This window comes from Dromiciops gliroides, chromosome 2 (genome assembly GCF_019393635.1).
Source record: "Dromiciops gliroides isolate mDroGli1 chromosome 2, mDroGli1.pri, whole genome shotgun sequence".
Classification (NCBI taxonomy): domain Eukaryota; kingdom Metazoa; phylum Chordata; class Mammalia; order Microbiotheria; family Microbiotheriidae; genus Dromiciops; species Dromiciops gliroides.
In genome coordinates, this window is record NC_057862.1 from 520,936,529 (window position 1) to 520,958,695 (window position 22,167).

A 22,167-nucleotide genomic window follows, 5' to 3' on the forward strand; every position below is an offset into this window, starting at 1 on the left:
TTACTCCATTATCACCAACTGCCAAATCCTTCAGACATTTAAAATACAGTCAAGTTAAAAGTTTTTTAAGTTTCTAGACATATCAGTGTGAAGGCTGTTACTTATCTTGATAAGAACATTAAAGTGTGGGGTAGTCTTCGAAAAAGCAAAATGATGTCATGTTCGACAGCCAAATGATTTCAATTTTTTGTTATCCGGAATCACAAAAATATGTGGTTATAAGTAGAACAAAAGTTTCCATGGCTTGTTTTATAATGTACAGATAAATGTCTCTCAAAGAACATTAGAATTCTCTAAGACTTTTTGAGTTAAACTCCAATTACAGCTAGATTTTTTAAATCCTAAAATTAGTGTTTATCTTTAGCTAGATCAGTATCTTTACTAAATTTTTTATCAGAAGAAAAGGATTGAGACTCTATGGTTCAATTTTAATGCCATCAAGACAGAAATAACTTTTAGGGGTTTTAATGTGTTTTTGAGTTTTGGCAGATTTCTCTTTTCAAAGAAATTGACAGAGAATTTTGTATCTCAGCTCCATCTTGTAAAGCACTTCTTCCAGCATTTAAAGTTTGCAAGGATGTTGGCATCTACTCTCTTCCATGTCAGTAAGTTAGCCAAGAAAGCATGTTGGTTTTCAGTAGCATCTATCTATAATGGTTACTTCAACTGAAAGAGTTATATAATTTACATAGTTGGCCAGGTAAGCCAACCAATGGACAAAATCCTTTCTTTCAAAGTGTTCTAAGAACTATGCCCAAAGGGCAATACCACTACTAGGTCTATATCTCAAAGAGATCAAAGAAAAGGGAAATGACCTATTTGTACACAAATATTTATAGTGGCTCTTTCTGTGATGGCAAAAAAAAAAAAATTAGAAACTGACAGGATGCCCATCAATTGAGAAATGTCTGAACAAGATGAGATATATACTTGTGATGAAATACTATTGTCCTATATGAAATGATGAATAGGATGGCTTCAGAAAAACCTAAGAAGACATATTATCTGATGCAAAGTGAAGTGAGCAGAATCAGAAGAACATTGTACATAGTAACAGAAATACTGTGTTCAACTGTGAAAGACAGCTACTCTGATCAAAACAACAATCCAAGACAATTTCAAAGGACCTATGATAAAAAATGCTATTCTCCTTCAGAGAGAGAACTAATGAACTCTGAGTGGAAATTGAAGCATACTTTTTTCACATTATTTTTCTTCTTTTTTGCCCCCCTTGCTAATATGGAAATATATTTTGCATACCTTCACATGTATAATTAATATTATATTGCTTTCCTTCTCAGTGGGTGGGGGTGGGATGAAAAGGAGGAAATATTTGGGTCTCAAATTTTTTTTTAAAAATCAATGTAAAAAAGAAAAGAAAAGAAATGAAATAAAAAAAAAAACAAAGTGTTCCAAGAGTGGAATATTTTTAGAAAACTTCTGCCTTTAGTTTGAAAAAGCATTATAAGACATTCTCTTGAAGGCCTATGAGCTTCTCTGTATTTGAGAAACACTTTCTTGACAAAAATATTTTTTAAGTTTCTGATTAAATTGATGACTTTTATGACTATTCATAAAGCTTCTTTCAAGGTTGTTAGAGGAGTCTGTGCTGTGTGTAAAAAGCAATGAGTGATGATGGTATAAAGAGTTTTCTTTTTCACTAAAGGAGCAAAATCAGATGTATTGCTCATCACCACAGGACCTCCATTTCTGCAAAAACCATGAAGTTTTCTTTTGGATCAAAGTTTTGTTTAGCAGAAAATCTTCCAAAACCATACTTTTATCATTTTTGAAATATCTATGGCCTTTGACACTTCCAAAAGAGACATAAAATAAAAATTCTTTGATGTTGTCAATACACACATGGTGAAAAAGGAGCAAACTATATCAAGATGTATCTGTCATTTCATCCAATTGCATATTGAAGGGGGAATGGTGAAGCTATCAATTCCTTGATGACCTGCTTCAAAATGTTAAAAGACACATCAACTATTCTCAAACACATCAAATGATTTGACAATGGAACCTCTTCCAGTTTTTTCTTCTTAGTCCATAAACCAGCTTTCCCATCTCCGGTATATATAACTTTACCAAAGTCATTACAATAATGTAGGGCTTCTTTGTTTGTAAATTCACTAGACAACTTTATAGGATGCTTTCTAGAAAGGGTTTTTGTGAAATAGCAAATCCAAATTTTGAAAGTGTCCTTTTTTTTTTCAAATTAATCTCTTTTTGCACAAGAGGAAATTGCATCTTTTTATGTAATTTCAGGATGGACAGACATATAAAGTCATCTTAGTTTTGCTGGCTTCACACTTCCATTCACAAGAATTTTTTTCACACATGCACAAATAATATTGAGGCATTTCTGCCCTATTACATTCATTAATGCAAATGAGATAATAAAATGCATAATATTAATCATATTTCCTTTTCTTCAAAATTTCAAATTAAATTGGTATACAAAATAGAAAAATATATTTTAAAAACTCAATATATATTTTTGGAAACATTTAACATATATAACATACTCAAGAAATAAGTAAAATAAAGCAGGTTTTACAATTTATCCAAAGTTTTAACAGTTTTAATGGCTTTTAACCCTCAGATAGATACCCAGATTATAGCTGTAGCTAAAGAGTCATGTACTTCCTGGAATTCAGCTCTTTTTGTATGTGGCTTTCTGTGCCTTTCTAGAAATAATAGTTCTTATTTCTGATATTGTTCACAATATTTTTTAAATGTATGATATTTTCGTGAAATAATGAGGGAATACCACTTGTACAACATGCTACATATGTATACCTTTATTTATTTAAAAAAAATTTATGTCTTTATTTCAAAAACACATTGTAAAAAATGACTATGAGGAGAAAAACAAATAAAAGAACCTCTTTAAAAACTGGGTGCAAGCTCTGTATCACTGTGAAATCTTTTGGCAATAATAAGAAGTTGTATTAAATAATATACTTCAACAGTTATCTCAACTGTCAGACTTATTTGGATTTGCCTAGTCTATACTGATAACCTTCTGAGTTACAAAAAGGCCATGCTGCCTTACAGAATTGAGAATTCTCATTTTAACCATCCAGTTTTGCAAATCTCTAACAAAAAAAGAGGAAAACAACTCAATTCCTTCCACATGTTAATTAACAAACAACTGTAGATAAGGAATATTGGAAAGCAAGTGAGATATCTAGGTCACCAATGTGAAGAAATAACTTTACCATTTGGGGGCTTAATGATCCTGACTGAATCAAGTTGCCCCATAATTGGCCAGCTACACTGCAGAGATATCTGTGGAATGGGACTCTAGCAGTGAGTCTAATAACTACAGGAATATTAAAGTACTGATGAGCATAAATGATATTTTCAGTTATCTACAGCAACTGTAGTATGATATGAAAATATCCATGATTTTCATTGGTGACAAAATCACAGGTGCTTTTAATACAATTGTGATTTGTTGCTTATATGCGTGATAAAAGGAAATACTATCATTTAAAGGTTATTGATGATAAAGATGTATCTTTTTTCTCCCTCCAAATTCATGGACCCCTTGAAATCTATCCATGGATCCCCAGTTAAAAAGCCCCGAAAATCCTCATTTCACCCTCTATATCTTTTGGGATCCCTAATTCCCTTTAAGGCTCAAGTGTGGCTAATGAGATAATATTTGTAAATAGTTTAGCACAGTTCCTGGCCCATAGTAGGCACTATATGAATGCTTATTTCTTTTTTCTTTCTTTCTTTCTTTCTTTCTTTCTTTCTTTCTTTCTTTCTTTCTTTCTTTCTTTCTTTCTTTCTTTCTTCTTTCTTTCTTTCTTTCTTTCTTTCTTTCTTTTTTTTTTTTTTTGGTGAGGCAATTGGGGTTAAGTGACTTGTCCAGGGTCACACAGCTAGTAAGTGTTAAGTGTCTGAGGCCGGATTTGAACTCAGGTACTCCTGACTCCAGGGCCGGTGCTCTACCCACTGCACCACCTAGCTGCCCGCTGAATGTTTATTTCTTTCTCCTTCCTTTCCTCTTCTGACTCAAAAGTTTCCCCTTTACCAACATTGCCTCCTGAATAGGCTGAGTCTCTCAGATGGCCACAATCTTCATTTTGATGCCTTTTAATTTAGTCCTTCTAAAAGAATTCAGACCACACCAGGCTTCCCCTCTCATTTTTACTGCTGTCAACCTGTCTTCTTGAAGGAGGTGGGGTGAGTGTGTGAAGAGAAAGGAAGGGAATGGCATTTATATAACACCTATTACACACCAGGTACTATGCTAAACACTTTACAAATATTACCTCGTTTGATCTTTACAACAACCCTGCCAGGTATTTATTGTTATTATTCCCATTTTACAGTTGAAGAAACTGAAGAAGACAGAGGTTAAGTGACTTGCCTAGAATTACAACAGCTAGTAAATGCCTAAGACAGATTTGAACTAAGCTCTTTCTGACTAGATCCAGAGCTCTTTCTACTGTAACACCTAGCTGCTTCAAAGCTTACTTCCTCCAAAAAGCCTTTCCTAACTAACTCTACTGAACTCTGAGTACTGCCTTGCTCAGCATTCCCTAGGGTTTCATATATGGAGTTAACTGTATGCTTCAGTTATCTATATCATTTTGTAATTGTTTCTTAACTGATTATAGAATCCATCCAGTCCAACTTACATTTTGGTTCTTAAAAATATTTTATTTTTCCCCAATTATATGTAAAAACAATTTAAAACATTTTTTTAAAAAGTTTTGAGATCCAAATTCTATTCCTTCCTCCCATTCCCCCCCCATAAGCAATAGGTTATACATGTGAAATCATGTAAAATATTTCCATATTAGTCATTTAGTGCAAGAAAACTCAAGAAAAGGGAGTAGGACTTCTGGGGAGGAGCCAAGATGGTGGAGGAAAGGCAGTGAGCTCTCAAACTCATGACACAATCGCTCCCAAAACCCTCCAAATAATGCCATAGGACAATGCCTGGAGCAGCAAAACCCACAGAAGAATGTGCCGAAATCATCTTCTAACCAATAATGGCTTGGAAGGTCAGAAGGAGGGAGCTGCTGTGCTGAAACAGGAGTGGAGCCCAACCCCACAGTCACCCTGACACAGATCCAGTCCCAGGAAGGCCTCACCGGAGAAGGAGACCCCCAGAGCCTCTGAATCAGCTGCAGTACCACTGTCATCTGGAACTAAGATCACAGTCTGGTGAGAGGGCTGAGTCCTTGGCAGTGGGGAGACTACAGGGGTCTATGCTGGTGTTGAGGCCGAACTTGGGCTTTTCACCCCTGCTGGGAACCAGGAGGTAGGCTTGAGTAGCAGTGGCCCAGGTTGGGGAGGGGCACAGGCTCGTTGGAGCTGACAACCACAACACACAAAACTGGCTGATTAGCAAGTAGATCTGGGGTCATCTAAGGACCAGGGAACAGGCCAGGCAAGTGAAGAACCTGATCCTCCTTAAATCATGTCACCTGGGACTTCTGAAGCCTGGAAACAGTACCCCCACTTTAAGGAGCTAAAAGTCAAGTAAAAGAAAGGCAAGATGAGCAGACAGAGAAAGGTGAGGACCATAGAAAGTTTCTTCAGTAACAAGGAAAACTGAGGTACACCCTCAGAGGAAGATGTCAACATCAGGGCCCCTATATCTAACGCTTCCAAGAAAAATATGAATTGGTCTCAGGCCATAGAAACACTCAAAAAGGACTTTGAAGATAAAGTTAGAGAGGTAGAGGAAAAAATGGAAAGAGAAATGAGGGTGATGCAGGAAAGACGTGAGAAAAAGTCAACAGCTTAAAAAGTCTAATCGGCCAAATGGAAAAGGCGGTACAAAAGTTCTCTGATGAAAATAATTGCTTAAGAATTAGGATTGAACAAATGGAAGCCAGTGACTTTATGAGAAACCAAGATGCAATAAAGCAAATCCAAATGAATAAAAAAATAGAGGGAAATGTGAAATATCTTCTGGGAAAAACTGATGACCTGGAAAACAGTTCCAGGAGAGATAATTTGAAAATTATTGGTCTGCCTGAAAACCATGATCAAGGAAAGAGCTTAGACATCATCTTCTAAGGTATTCGCAGGGAAAATTGCCCAGATACTCTAGAAGCAGAAGATAAAATAGAAATTGAAAGAATCCACCGATCACCTCCTGAAAGAGATCCCAAAAGGAAAACTCCTAGGATATTATAGCCTGTAACGATTGGAATGACGCCACCTGCTGGAGACTTACTGTAGAAGAGTTCTGCCCATGAAGCGAAGGTCTTTGAGGGCAAGACCAGGAGTCAGGAAGTGACGCGGGCTAGTGGGAGGAGGAAGGAAGAGACTGGCGCTCAGTCTCGGGCTCTTTCCTGAGGACGCTAGTGGAGAGTGGAGCTAGAAATGTGCTCTCCCTTTAATAGATAGAAATCTAGGCCTTTTTCTCTCTCTTTACCAAATTCTTATTCTCCTTAATAAATGCTTAAAAGTCTAACTCTTGCTAAAGCTTATAATTTATTGGCGACCACTCATTAGATATTTTAGACAGACTAGCTAGAATTTTAGCCCTTAACTTGCTGTGAACTCTGATGCAGGCCCTGGAGAGAATATATGTGCAACAAAAGGAGAGACAGGTATACGTAAGTCCATGGTTTGCTTATGATGGTGACTATGTAGAGCACAATTACTAGGCACAGTCCAGTATTCATCCTCTCTCCCTCCTAATTTAACCTAATTTAACTGAACTTATTTATCTTTTTATCTCACTCTGTTGAACTCACCTGTGGCCTAGCACAATCACTGGCTGTCTCGGAACCATGAGATATGGTATGATAACCTTTCCATAACATTTTCAGGTGTCATGAACACATACTAAATTTGGCTTTGATCCAGACACATGGTGGTAAAAAGTGTTACTGATTGCAAAACTACCTCAACCCTCTATTGGAAGTCTAAGGATATAAAGAAGGGAATGTAATGGAATTTACTAATTTGATCATTGACAATGCTATGCTAAGGTTTAGTAAAAATACAGCAATTCAAACAGTTAAAGAAGAGAATCCATCTTTCCAGACCAGAGTCCAGAATCCAGAATCCAGACCAGAGTCCAGAATCCAGTTTTCCAGACCAGAATCCAGTTTCCTCCTGATGACATCTTACCACTTCAAGAAGACAAGAGAACTCAGAGACTTTATATGAACTGTTTTGCTTTGTTAGTTTTTACTATCTCCTTTCTGTTATAATATACATCATCTGTAACATGTACCCTATGCAGAGGCCCTCCCTTTGCAAGACTAATGTCAAAGCGTCAGTTCATGAGGAAAAAAAAAATCGCCCCTCTGGACAAAACTTTCCTCTCTTCCTTTTCTATATTGTTGTTCACATATTATTAGTTAGCAATAGTTATTATATTGTTTTTACTGTTCCGTCAAGGAAACATTTTGTTTCTTGAGGAACAACAGGGGGGACTGTAACGATTGGAATGACGCCACCTGCTGGAGACTTACTGTAGAAGAGTTCTGCCCATGAAGCAAAGGTCTTTGAGGGCAAGACCAGGAGTCAGGAAGTGACGCGGGCTAGTGGGAGGAGGAAGGAAGAGACTGGCGCTCAGTCTCGCATTCTTTCCTTTGGACTCTGGTGGAGAGTGGAGCTAGAAATGTGCTCTCCCTTTAATAGATAGGAATCTATGCCTTTTTCTCTCTCTTTACCAAATTCTTATTCTCCTTAATAAATGCCTAAAAGCCTAACTCTTGCTAAAGCTTATAATTTATTGGCGACCACTCATTAAATAGTTTAGACAGTTCAGCTAGAATTTTAGCCCTTAACAAGCCAAATTCCAGAGCTCTCAGGTCAAGGAGAAAATATTGCAAGCTGCCAAAAAGAAAGAATTCAAGTACTGTGGAGCCCCAGTCAGGATAGCACAAGATCTAGCAGCTTCTACATTAAAGGACCAGAGGACATGGAATATGATATTCCAAAGGGCAAAGAAATTGGGATTACAACCAAGAATCACATATCATAATCTTTAGGAGGAAAAAATGGGATTTTAATGAAAAAAGAGGACTTTCAGGTATTTGTGGTGAAAAGACCTAAACTTAATGGCAAATTTGTCTTTCAAATACAAGATCCTAAAGAACCATAAAAAATTGGAGTTCGGGTACATACCTGGGGTTGTGCAGTGGGTGACTGTCTTCTGTCTAAGGCAATGTTTTGGCAGAGGTAGCATGGGGTGAAATCCTATATGAAAGAAACAGGAAATGGCTTATGGAGTAGGGGAAGAGATGGGGGGAGGCAGGGCAGTAAATTAATTTTACATTCCTCAGAAAAGGCTCAAAGACCTTAAAACTCATCAGAGTTGCCTCAAGGAGGGATTAACACACACACCCAACTGGGTGGAGTAATCTACTTAATCTGGGCAGTAAATGAGCCTAACACTCATCAGAATTGGCTCAAGGAGGGAATAATATACACACTCAATTGTGTGGAGTAATCTCTCTAACCCTGCAGGAAAATAGGAGAGGAAGGGGATAAAGAGAGAGGGGCAAAAGAAGGAAGGGCAGATTGGGGGAGGGGAAAGACAGAAGCAAATCCCTTTTGAATAGAGATAGGATGAAACAAGATGGATAATAGAATAAATATCATGGGGAAGGGAAACAGTTAACAATAGTAATCATGAAAAAGAGAAAAGGGGGGGAAATTGTACAGAAATATTTATAGCAACTCTTTGTGGTGGCTAAGAATTGAGAATCAAGGGAATGTCCATCAATTGAGGAATGATGGAAGAAGTTGTGGTATATGATTGTGGTGGAATGGTCTTGTGCTATAGGAAATGACAAACAGGATGATCCCAGAAAAACTTGGAAAGACTCATGAACTGATGTGTAGTGAAGTGTGAAGAGTTGGGAGGACATTGTACATAGTGACAGCAGTATTGTTCAATGAGCAGTTGTGAATGACTTAACTACAATGCAAGGATCCAAGACAATCCCAAGGGACTAATGATGAAGCTTACTATCCACCCCCATAGAAAGAACTGATAAAAAGAGCACTTGTGGATTGTACATATATAACCTGGTTGCTGTCTTGTGGAGGGGGGAGGAAAGGGAGGGAGAGAGGGAGAAAAAATTGGAACTCTAAATCTTATGAAAATGAATGTTGAAAACTACCCTTACATGTAACCAGAAAAAATAAAATAAATGTTGCTAAAAAAAAAGAAATAAAGAAAACTCAAGAAAAAAGAAAGGAAGGAAGGAAGGAAGGAAGGAAGGAAGGAAGGAAGGAAGGAAGGAAGGAAGGAAGGAAGGAAGGAAGGAAGGAAGGAAGGAAGGAAGGAAAGGAAAAGAGATAAAGCGAGAAACAGAGACAGAGAAATAGTATGTTTTGGTCTGTATTTAGACAACATCAGTTCTTTTTCTGGAGGCATATAGCTTTTTTTTTTTTTTTTTGGTGAGGCAATTGGGGTTAAGTGTCAAGAGTCTGAGGCTAGATTTGAACTCAGGTCCTCCTGAATCCAGGGCTGGTGCTCTATCCACTGTGCCACCTAGCTGCCCCGCATATAGCATTTTTAACCATGAATGCTTTGGGATTGTCTTGGATCATTGTATTGCTGAGAGTATGGAGTATGCATACCCCTATGCAGTATATTTTTAAAAGTAAATAGGGGGGCGGCTAGGTGGCGCAGTGGATAGAGCACTGGTCCTGGAGTCAGGAGGACCTGAGTTCAAATCCGGCCTCAGACACTTAACACTTACTAGCTGTGTGACCCTGGGCAAGTCACTTAACCCCAATTGCTTCACTAAAAAAAAAAAAGAAAAGTAAATGGGGCAGGGCAGCTAGGTGGCACAGTGGATAGAGCACTGGCCCTGAATTCAGGAGGACCTGAGTTCAAATCCGACTTCAGACACTTGACACTTACTAGCTGTGTGACCCTGGGCAAGTCACTTAACCCTAATTGCCTCACCAAAAAAAAAAAAAGTAAATATGGGGAGCAGCTAGGTGGTGCAGTGGATAAAGCACTGGCCCTGGATTTAGGAGCACCTGAGTTCAAATCTAGCCTCAGACACTTGACACTTACTAGCTGTGTGACCCTGGGCAAGTCATTTAACCCTCATTGTCCAGGGGGGGAAAAAAGTAAATACGAAGGAATTGAAGAAGGTTAAGAGATCCCTAGCTAGAGGAAGCAGGAAAGACCTTTTGAAGGAAATGGCATTGAAGCTGAGCCATGAAGGAAGCTACAGCTTCCAAGGAAGAAGAGTATTCTAGGCATGCAGGATGGCCTATGCAAAGGCACAAAGGTGGGAGATGGTATGTCATATATCAGGATCCCCATATATGGGGAACAGTAAGTCAATCAAAGTAGCCTGTTCTTTTCTTGTAAAATGTAAATTGTTAGGATTTCTCCCCTTCTATCAAACCTAGATCCACCTCTACCCATTTATTCTAGTTCTGTCCTCAGATGCCAAGCAAAATAAACCTAATCCCTTTTCCCATGACAGCCCCACAGATACTTGAAAACAATTATCATGTGTCCTCTAAGTCTTTTCTTCTTTGGGCAAATGACCTTCAGGTCCTTCACTTTGTTCTTGTGTGGTATGATCTCAAGGCCTTTCGCCTTGAGATGCTTCCTGGTTGTCTTCTTCCAACTTACTGGCATGCTTCCTAAAATGTGGTACTCAGAACTAAATACAATACTCCAGATGAGGTCTGAGCAGGACATGTTAATTACTATAGAACTATGACCTTCATACTCTTAGACATGACGTCTCTCTTACAGCAAACTGAAATTGCATTAGCTTCTTTGTCTGCAGAACACTCTGTTGACTCACAGTCCACTCAAGCCCTGCATCTTTTTCGGAAGGACTGCTAACTATCAGTGACCCCATCCTCTTGTGTCTGTAGAGTTTATTTTAATTTTAATTTTTTTTGGGGGGGGGGTGAGGCAATTAGGGTTAAGTGACTTGCCCAGGGTCACACAGCTAGTAAGTGTCAAGTGTCTGAGGCCGGATTTGAACCCAGGTACTCCTGAATCCAGAGCCGGTGCTTTATCCACTGCGCCACCTAGCTGCCCTAGAGTTGATTTTTAAAATTCAAGTGCAAGACTTTATATTTACCTTATCATCAGAGGGAGCTTGTGGGCAAGTTAAGGTAGTGGTGATATCCCTATGATAAATGCACAAGGAAGAAAAAAAGGACTCAAGATAGGCAACTCCATAGAGTCGAAGACCTATTATTCCTTATTGCTTCTGGGTTTTTTTTTTCTTTTTTTAGTGAGGCAATTGGTGTTAAGTGACTTGCCCAGGGTCACACAGCTAGTAAATGTTAAGTGTCTGAGGCTGGATTTGAACTCAGGTACTCCTGACCTAGCTGCCCCTCCCTATTGCTTCTGGCAGCTACCATTCTGAAATGGTGAAGGAATCATCCCAAGTTAGTCACGGATATAGGGAGGCTCATCTCCCCCCACCCCACCCCCCAGCTCTTTCTAAGTTTGTCATTTTCCACAAAAAGAACAGAAAATGAATCTAGTGTTTTATTTTTGGTCTTGGATAATTTTGCAAGGCATATGAAAAATAGCACCAGCCCTCGCTCTAACACCACCACCTCCCTCACCCCACCCTACCCCAACCAGGTTTTTCTGAGTAAAGAAAGTATCTCTCTCTTCCAAAGGAGAAATTCCTTCCCTTTCCTTATCTATATCTGTGCTTTACATAAACACATCAAAGAGTAATGGTCTTTTGGCCAATAAATTTTATCTTAGCAGTGGAATAAAGACAAGATTGAAAGTAAATGTTTGGAAAAAGAACAAAGTCTCCAAACTCTAGCTGCTGCTTAAACACCATGGCAGAAAAAAACGGGAGCAGCAGAATAAAAAAATGACATTGTTGCTGGGTCATTTCAGTCACATCTGACTCTTTCTGACCCCATTTAAGGTTTTCTTGGCAAAGATACTAGAGTGGTTTGGCATTTCCTTCTCCAGCTCATTTTACAGATAAGGAACTGAGGCAAACAGGGTTAAGTAACTTGCCCAGGGTCACACAGCTAGTGAGTGTCTAAGGCCAGATTTGAACTCATGAACATGAGTCTTCCTGACTCCAGGCCTGGTACTCTATTCACTAGTGCCAGTGAGCTGACCTTTGAAAATATGACATGACATAGCAATTTCACTTCTCTTTGGAATAAGGAATATGGGAGGAGTCACCATCTCTTTCTTCTGATTAAGTCAGTCTAGTCCATAGTTCACAATGGGAATTTTTCTATTTTCCCCTCTGCCTGACCGTCATTCCTCCTCCAGTCACTGTTCTTTAGCAACTCTAGCACAGTGGCCCTCTCCCAGAAACAGCTACAGTTTATTTCCCACAAACCTGTTCAAACTCAAGGTCAGGGATGAGACTTGGGAGTATTAGATAAACCTCCCAACCATCACATTAGTTCCTTCCCTGAAGTCTCTCAAGACACTGCTCACTGCAGTAGGGGCCAAAGGCAGGTTATATTCATATATCTCTATTAAACGTTATCTTATTAGATTCAGCAAGTGTTTCAGTCCATCATGATCCATCATCCAGTGTGCTCATTATCTATTCCAGTTTTGTATTGATTTCCTCTTTCAGTCTTTTCCATTCTACTACCTCTTTACCCAGCCTAGAAACATTCCTAGTAGGTCTCCCTCATCCTTAAAAACAAATCTTCTTTTCCTATATCTGGTTGCTTACCATGTCAGGGAGGGGCGAGGGGAGGGAGGGAGGGAAGGAGGGATAAAATGTGGAACTCAAAACTTTAAGTGAAAATATTTATTATTTAAAAAAAAAATCTTCTTTTGCCCCTGCCATCCTTCAAATATTGTCCTCCAAAGCTCCTACAGTCCTTTCCACTCAAAACCTCTATTTTCTCACCAACCAGTCAGTTCTCAATTTCTAACAATTAAGCTTAATACCCTACCACTGTACTGAAAGTGCTTTCTTCATCTGTAGGTTTGTAGTCTCCTTGACCTCTCTGCAACTTTCTATATGGCTAGTTACTCCCTTCTGGATACGCTTTTCTCTCTTGCCACTGACTGTACTCTGCTTATTCTTTAACCTGAGTATTACTTTTCTGGTTCATTATCCTTTTTATGCCCCCTAAGTATGGGTGTTTATCAAAGCTTTGGGTTAAGCCCTCTAGCCATCTCATTCTGTTCTCTTCCTTGGTAATTGTATCAGATTCTATGGATTCAATGACCAACTCTATGAAGATTATTCCTAAATCTTTATACCTAGCCCTTCTCTCTATCATATTGCCTACTGCTTGCTGGATATTTCCACTCATGTTTCTCAAAGGCCAGAGTGTGCCAGTTAATGTTTAATAACTGGCTCTCCAGAAGTTCAGGACATACTTTTTTTTTTTCCTGGGCCCAACAGAAAATTTTTATTGGTGCATTTCCTTTATATTTCTTTTTTTAAAAAAAAACAAACATTTTTATTTAAAGTTTTGCATTCCAAATTTTATCCCTCCCTCCCAACTCCTTGAGGTGGCAAGCAATCAGATATAGATTATACATGTGCAATTATGGAAAGCATTACCACAGTAGTCATTTTGTATAAGAAAACTTGAATAAAAGAAAAAAAATGAAAGTGAAAAATAGCATGCAGGACATACTTTAAGCTTAATTGACATTATCAACATTTTCCTTATCACTTTCTTAAGTCTAGACAATCAGCAAACCAAACCAAGTCCTCATTAGTAGCATTTGCTGATTTCTGAGGTATAAATGCTCACAATGAAAATTTAACAGTTGGTGCTCAGGATCCAGTCTGAGCCAGAGCACACCCCTGCAGTGCACTATTATATTGTGTATGCCCAGACACCTAAGATGGAGTCACCCAAGTGGGAGATGCCAGAGACCTGCTTCTGAGAGAAGACAAACTGTGTTCTCCCATCACCTGGGTAGGAGAAGTTTTTTCCCCTTGGCTATGAAGTCAGAATTGGTTGTAACTCCATGGCTAATATGGAAATAACTTTTGCAGGCCTCCACACATAGATTCAACATCATGTTGCTTTCCTTTTCAAGGGGTGAAAGGGAGGGAGAGAATTTGGAACTCCAAATTTTAAAAAACAAATGTTAAAAATTTTTTAAAAATGTAATTGGGAGGGGGCAGCTAGGTGGCGCAGTGGATAGAGCACCGGCCCTGGAGTCAGGAGGACCTGAGTTCAAATCCAGCCTCAGACACTTAACATGTACTAGCTGTGTGACCCTGGGCAAGTCACTTAACCCCAATTGCCTCACTAAAAAAACAGCAACAACAACAACAACAACAACAAAAAAAACTATATGACTGGGACAATCTCTCTCCTGACATTATCCAGGGAGTGAAGGTTTTGTTCATCCACGGTAAAGGCACTATGAATCAAGCTGGATGGAGAGAAGGGTTACCATCTCCCTACCCCTCTAGGCCTCATGGCCCCAAGAACCAGGTTTGGAGTTTTGTGTTCGTTTCATTGGTTCTTTTCAGTTCTAGGCACTGATGGTAAAGTCCCTGGATCCTGAAACTTGAGCCATGGAGGCCTTGAAGGCAGGATTCCAGGAAGGATGGCACTACTAGTTTAGCAAAGAAGCCTTGAGAAGCCAGGGTACTTGGACTTGAGCCCAGGGGGACACTGGACTTGGAACTTGGTGGGCGCATGCTATAGGAAATGAATTAAACTATAAACCTAATCATCTTCTTCTCTCCAAAGACTGAGAGGTGGTTATGCCCCACAAGTGTTGGGGAGAAGGGATATTTACATATTTTTTCTTACTCTACCTTTGTAAAAATTAATGTGATAATTAAATTGTTAAATGGAACTGTAGTACGCGGAAGCCTGAAACTTGGGGGAACACAATTCGGGGGGGGCAGGGCTTGATCCAGTGGCAGAAGGACTAAATATCCCAACCCCCTTGAGGGTTTAGGAGAACCCTGGTACGAGTGGTGAAATGTAACATCTGGTCTTCCAGGAGAATCACTGTTACATACATAACGTTTTCTATAGCATTTAAAGACATGCATTATTTCATTTGACCCTCCAGACAACCCAGCTATTCAAGTACTATTCTTGACCCAGTTTTTCAGATCAGGAAACTGAGGCTTATAGAGGTTGTGATTTGCTCATGGTCAGGCAACTAATATGAATAGGTAGAGGGATTTCAACTCTGGCCTCTTCCAAGTTCAAGTCCATGGCTACTTCCAGGATGCCCCATAGCCTCTTATCTCCAGAACTTCCAGGTTAATGTTTTCTACCTTTCAAATGAACTTGAATTGCCTTGTCTACATGTATGTTGTATACTTTTTCTCTCCTACCCCATCTCACCTCTCACTAGAACATAAACTAGAGAGCAGGGATTATTTCCTTGCTGTCTTTGTAGTCTCAGGGTCTCAGACAGTGCCTTGCCCCTTGTAATCATTTTGTATATAATACATTTGTTTCATTGAACTGATTTCCCCCTTGTTCTGCTCAGCTTCAGAAGGCAAACTAGAATAAGAGAGAGATGAAAGCTACAAAGAATGTGATGGACAATGAATTGTAGGTTGAGTCCCAAGAAACATGCCTAGGAATGTGGATAATGAACCAATCCAGGGAGTGTGTGGGTCCAGTAGTGCTTCTTAATTGTGCCTGGCACATTTTGTTGTTGTTCATTAATTTAAGTGATTTCTGACTCTTCATGACCCTGTTTTGGGGTCTTCTTGGCAAAGATACTGGAATGGTTTGCTATTTCTTTCTCTAGCTCATTTTACAGATGAGGAACTGAGGCAGATGAGGTAAGTGACTTGCCCAGGGTCACACAGCTGGTCTGAGGCAAGATTTGAATTCAGGAAGATGAGTCTGCCTGATTTCAGGCCAAGCACTCTATATACTGTATCACCTAGTTGCCCACCTGGCACATAGAAGGTGCCTAATAAATTCTAGTTCATTGACTGACAAGAAGAACAATTGAATTGATATGTTTTTAACAACCTAATAGAGTGATCTATAAATGAATCGAGCTACCTGGTAAATTCTCCATTTCTTTTTTTTTTTTTAGTGAGGCAATTGGGGTTAAGTGACTTGCCCAGGGTCACACAGCTAGTAAGTGTTAAGTGTCTGAGGCTAGATTTGAACTCAGGTCCTCCTGACTCCAGGGCCGGTGCTCTATCCACTGCGCCATCTAGCTGCCCCCTAAATTCTCCATTTCTGAAGGTCTTCAAGGATAGACTAGATGACTACTTGTCTGAGATGTTGTAGCAAAGTGCCCTATAACAGGTATAGGTGAGATTAGATGATTAGGCCACACAGTGGATAGAATGCTACACACGGCATCAAAAAGACCTGAGTTTGAATCTTGCCTCTAACACTTAACAGACTTTGCAACTGTGGGAAAGTCACTAATCCTCTTTTTGCCTCAGTATTCTCATCTGTAAAACGGAAGGGGAGAGATTAGATTTGATGGCTTCTAAGGTCCATTTCAGCTCTACATTTTTGATCCTATGACCTTTAAGGTCTCTTTCAAGGCAGATTCTATGTATCTTGATAAGGGAATACAAACAAGGCATATCTGTATCTGTATCATGTATATTATCTATAGTCTGCCTGAAATTCAGTTTTAACTCTGTGCTCAAGCCTCTTCTTTCAGATTTAGCACCATGAATTTTCCATTTTTAAGTAGCTATTAATATAGCTAACCTTAAATATTAACCAGTAAAGTAGATAATTCTTTTAAAAAAAGAACCACAAGCTTTTCAATTTTAAATAAATTAACTCTAGATACAATTGGGTACTTTTCTCTCCATATCACTTCATTGTTATCATTTGCCTTTTAATCTTGCCTTAGTTTTTATCTCCAGACTTTACATAGTCTCCATCTTACATACTGATATACCTAAATTGTCCACCTTTTAAAAAAAGAATTAAATGGTAGCTTTTTATTAAAATAGCTGCACATTAACCAGTAAAGTAGATAATTCCTAAAAAGCAAACTTTTAAAGTAAACAAATACGAAGTGCCCTAAGGTACCTTTCTCTCTGTTTAGTTGTTGGCTAGTACAGTTTAATTTATTTCTGCTCTTATACTCAGACTTGGTTTAGAATTTTTTTTTTTAACTCAACCGAGTCTTATTTTTTATTCACATGGGCTAGATCACTCTCACACCCCTTTACTCAAGTGCCCTGTGCTGGGTGTTGAAGAAGGAACAAAAGAAAAGGGATCCTGGAAGGTCAGAGCTAGAAGGGACAATTCATCTAGCCCAGCCTCGTTTTGGAAATGAGAAAAAGGAAGCTAAGAGGGGTTAAGTAGCTCCCTCAAAATCACATAGGTAGTAAGTGGTGGAAGCAAGTTTTAAACATGCCTCCTGATTTTTGGTCCAATCCTTTTCTAGGGTTGTGCTGGAGACAACTCAAATTAGATCATCAGAGCTAATTGTTAAGTTTTCAATGTGAGCATTTACACCTCAGAAATGTCAAGGGAGGGGGCGGGCAGATAGGTGGCATAGTGGATAAGCACTGGCCCTGGATTCAGGAGGACCTGAGTTTGAATCCAACCTCAGACACTTGACACTTACTAGCTGTGTGACCCTGGGCTAATCACTTAACCCTCATTGCCCTGCAAAACAAAACAAACAGGCAAAAACAACAACACCACCCCCCAAAACAAAAGAAAGAAATGTCAACCAAATGCTTCAAATCAGGGTTTGTTGGTTTGTTCTTTTGTTGATTGTCTAGACTTAAGAAAGTGATAGAGAAAATTTCAATAATGCAGATGAAACTTAAAAGATTGTTGTGTACTTCACCGCCCCCCCCCCAAGCTGGTTGTTAAACATTTGCAAGCACAGTGCTGACTACCCCACACTGCTCAATGTAACATGCTAACTTCTGCCCAGAAGGCTATAGTTACAGGGTTTATAGGGTTCTCTGGCATAAAGGAATCCCTTCTGAAAGGATTGTGGAAATTTATTTTGATTTGGGGACCCTGACTTTGGGCTGAGATTAAAAAGCCTTAGGCCCTCAGGGTTTTTTCTGTGTAAGAGGGGCTGGTGCCCCTCCCCACCGCTTCAGCTGAGCCAGAAAGCCCCATGGGTGTTATGGGATGGCAGGTCAGACGGCTGGGGGAAGAAGCCCCAGCTCCCTCCACCCTGGGGGTATCTACCCCAGAGATCCCGGGCTTGTGCAGGCCGGCCTCTAGCGCAGCTTGTGTGGAGGTCTCAGGCGCACAGCAAAGAACATGGGCCCCTTGAGCCTCCGCCTGACCACAGCACCGGCAGATTAACTTGGTGTGTGCGGGGGCGCACAGAGCCCGAGGTTTGAGGAGAGAGGAGAAACATATATACAGGGAAGAAGAAAGTGAAAGAGGAGGCCAGAACAGTAAGAAGACAGTAAGAGAGGAGACAGACAGAGGAAAGAGGGAGACATATGGAGGTTGGGAGAGTCTGGAAGATTAAGAAGACAGTAAGAGAGGAGACAGACAGAAGAAGGAAAGGTACGGAGTAAGGGGCTTTTCAGGGGTTCATTGCTAAGGTAAAGAGAGAGCAGTAAAAGTGAAGCAGGGGAGCCAGAGTGAAGAAGAAAAAGAGTGAAAGTTGGAGAAAGCTGGAGCAAAACCTAAGGCAAGAGGCGGCAACGGCCCTTATATTAAAAGCAGACAGGATAGGGGTGGCTAGGTGGCGCAGTGGATAAAGCACTGGCCCTGGATTCAGGAGTACCTGAGTTCAAATCTGGCCTCAGACACTTGACACTTACTAGCTGTGTGACCCTGGGCAAGTCACTTAACCCCCATTGCCTTGCAAAAAAAAAAAAAAAAGCAGACAGGATCTAGGGTTTCCCTATTGACCCTTGCTTTCTACAAGTGGGCTCACAATGCCTTACATCCCCAGTGTAGGTGTGACTGTCAATAGGTTAAGTTCTTATCTGGGTACCCAGTTTTATATCTGTTTTTGTTTGTTTTTTGTTGTTGTTTGTTTTTTTGTGGGGCAATGAGGGTTAAGTGACTTGCCCAGGGTCACACAGCTAGTAAGTGTCAAGTGTCTAAGACCTGATTTGAACTCAGGTCTTCCTGAATCCAGGGCTGGTGCTTTATCCAATGCGCCACCCAGCTGCCCCCCAGTTTTATATCTAAGGAAAGGTCCATGGGCCAGCCAGAGATGTTGGGGAAGTTCAAGTGCTAAGAATAACATGTAAGACAACAGGAGTCAGTTCAATGCAAAAATTTATTGCAAGCAATGAAGAAAAAGGGGAAGGAGACAGAGGACAAAAGGGGACCCAAAACACACCTCAGGAACATGCCCTAACACAGAGTATAACTCATATTAGGGCATCACTGCATTGGGGAGTACAAAGACACCAGAAATGGGATGCTCCAAAGTGTTCTTCTGAGGATAGGGATCTTATACTTTATTTTGGGAGACCCCCTGCAGAGTTACATATCGGGAGACAGAGCAAAATATTATTTGGGGAACTTGTTATCAGGGAGAAAAACAAGCTGGTGGTAGATAATATTAATTGGGGGACACTGCCATACCAAACTTCAAAAAATGTTATTATCAATATTTTTCCATTTTTTATAAACTTATAGCCTCCCTTAAGAGGAAAATATCATGATGGATTCACTATCACATGGTCTAATCTTATAACATATAGTTAAGGTGACAAGAAGCAGACATATATATGCAATATGTGTCAAGAAGCTATATATATAGGGTAGCTAGGTGGTGCAGTGGATAAAGCACCAGCCTTGGATTCAAGAGGACCTGAGTTCAAATCTGACCTCAGACACTTGACACTAGCTGTATGACCCTGGCCAAGTCACTTAACCCCAACTGCCTCACCAAAAAAAAAGAAGAAGAAGAAGAAGCTATATATATTATTATGAGATATCCAAATGATCAATGACAATGCTGTGATATAAAATAATTACAATAACTAATACTTATATAGCATTTTAAGTTTTACTGAATGCTTTAAAAATATTATCTTGTATTATCCTACAATAGTCATAGGAGGAAGGTGTTATGATTATACAGTTTTTACCGATGAAAAAACTGAAGTAGACAGAGGTTAAATGACTTGCTTAAGGTCACAGAGTAAATGTGTGAGTTTGGTCAAGTCTTTGTGACTCGCAGTACTGTCCTCTGCCCAATGTATGACACAACTGAATGTCAGAGGAAGGAAAGATCAATGTGGAATATGGTTATCAGGGACAACCTTTAGGAAGGGAAAGAATTTGAACTCAACCTTGAAATGTGGGTAGGATTTGAAAAGGTGAAGGAAAGTGAGGTCATTTCAGGGGAAGCAGGAGCAAAGAAAGGAAGACAGTGTTTCCAGAACAAAGAGGAGACTAGTCTGGCTAGAGGTGAGAGTTCACATTATGGAGGAAAGGGAAATAAAACTAGAGATATAGGTTGAACCCAGATTATGGAGGGCATCAAATACCATTGTTTGGATTTTACTTGTAGGTAAATGGGAACCATACAAAGATATTGGTTTCAAAAGGATTTAAGATTAGTTTGATAGTGAAATGTAGGATGGGCGACCAATCAACAGACATTTATTAAATGCCTTGTTAGGTCCAGGATGCAATGATCCTGGAAAAAGAAGGTTAGGACCTGGCAGTGGGAAAACAGGTGTTTGACCATGTCAATGGAAGCCCCTGGGCCTGACCCATATGTCCAGAACTTCAGGGCAAAGGCAGCAAGCATCAAAAGTCTTCTGCATAGAATGATTCTTTTTTTTTTTTCTTTTTAGTGAGGCAATTGAGGTTAAGTGACTTGCCCAGGGTCACACAGCTAGTAAGTGTTAAGTGTCTGAGGCCGGATTTGAACTCAGGTACTCCTGACTCCAGGGTTGGTGCTCTATCCACTGCACCATCTAGCTACCCCCAGAATGATTTCTTTTTCTTTTTCACTTGATAGTATTTTATTTTTTCCAATTACACATAAAGACAATTTTTAACATTCATTTATTATAAAATTTTGAGTTCCAAATCCCCTGCCCCAAGATGGTAAGTAATTTGATTAACTGCTCTTTTTCACACTTTATTGAAGAAATATTCCCAAGTGATTACATTTTTCATCTCAGAGTTAGTCTTTTCTTCCTTACATGCTACAGAAGGCAGAAGGAAAAAAAAGAAAGAACCATAAGGTATCAATGTTACAGGTAGGCGTTGGTTTGGATAAAGCTTGGGTTTAGAAATTATATCCCTTCTAACTCCAAGTCTGATATGCTTCTATGGTGAGGACCTAGAAACTTGCCACCCGCTAAGTTTTCTCCAATATAAAGGAAATTATTTTCTTTTATTATTCTCAATGAAAAGTGAAACACCCTTCTCTGCTCCCATTAGCTTTTAAGGGAGAATTTGTTTTGCCTACTTGGAGTACATCAATACATCTCAGTAACTGCTTAGTGTGGGGAAAATAGCAAGGTTTGTGCTGGAAGAATAGTAGTCCCAAAGTCACTGGCAGACTACTCAATTAACTCCAGTGCCTCCCCTGTTACTTCCAGGATCAAATGTAAACTTCTTGGCTTCACTTTTCAAGCCTTTCATAACTCAGCCCTTTCCTCCCTTTCCCAGTCATCTTAGATCTCCCCCCTCCATATACCCCATGATGCCAAGTAACCTTGGCCTTTTTGCTGTTCCTCACACAGGACACTCGCCATCAGATTCTGGGCATTTTGACTGGTTATCTCCCATGTCTGGAATACTCTTCCTTCCCATCTCCACCTTCTTGGCTTCTTTCAAGTCTCAATTAAAGAGCCATCTTCCTCAGGAAGGCTCTGCTAGTTCCCCTTAATGCCAGTGCCTTGCCTGGGAGACTATCTCTAATTTATCCTGTATATATCTTTAGATTGTGAACTTCTTGAGGGTAGATGCAGTTTTTGCTTTTCTTTATATCCCTGGCACTTAGCAAAGTGCCTGGGAGCTAAGAGGCACTCAGTAAATGCTTGCTGACTTGACTTAACAAGTATGGATAATGAAGGTAGAAAGGTGAAGCAAGAGTGGGGGCCTATGGTTTGACCTGTTTCTCTCAGTTTTATCTTCTGGCTTCTAGCTTTTGGCTTCAGCTGCATGCCAGTCAGGGAAGATTTTAGGACTGAGGGGTACTTTGTTACCTCAACCTGCACCATAGCTCCTATAAGGTCTTTTTGGGCTATGGTCCCAGAAAAGAATTTGACAGTTACAAACTTACAGTTAAAGACTTAAGAAGAAGGAAAAGGAATCTAGGGGCATCTAGGTGGC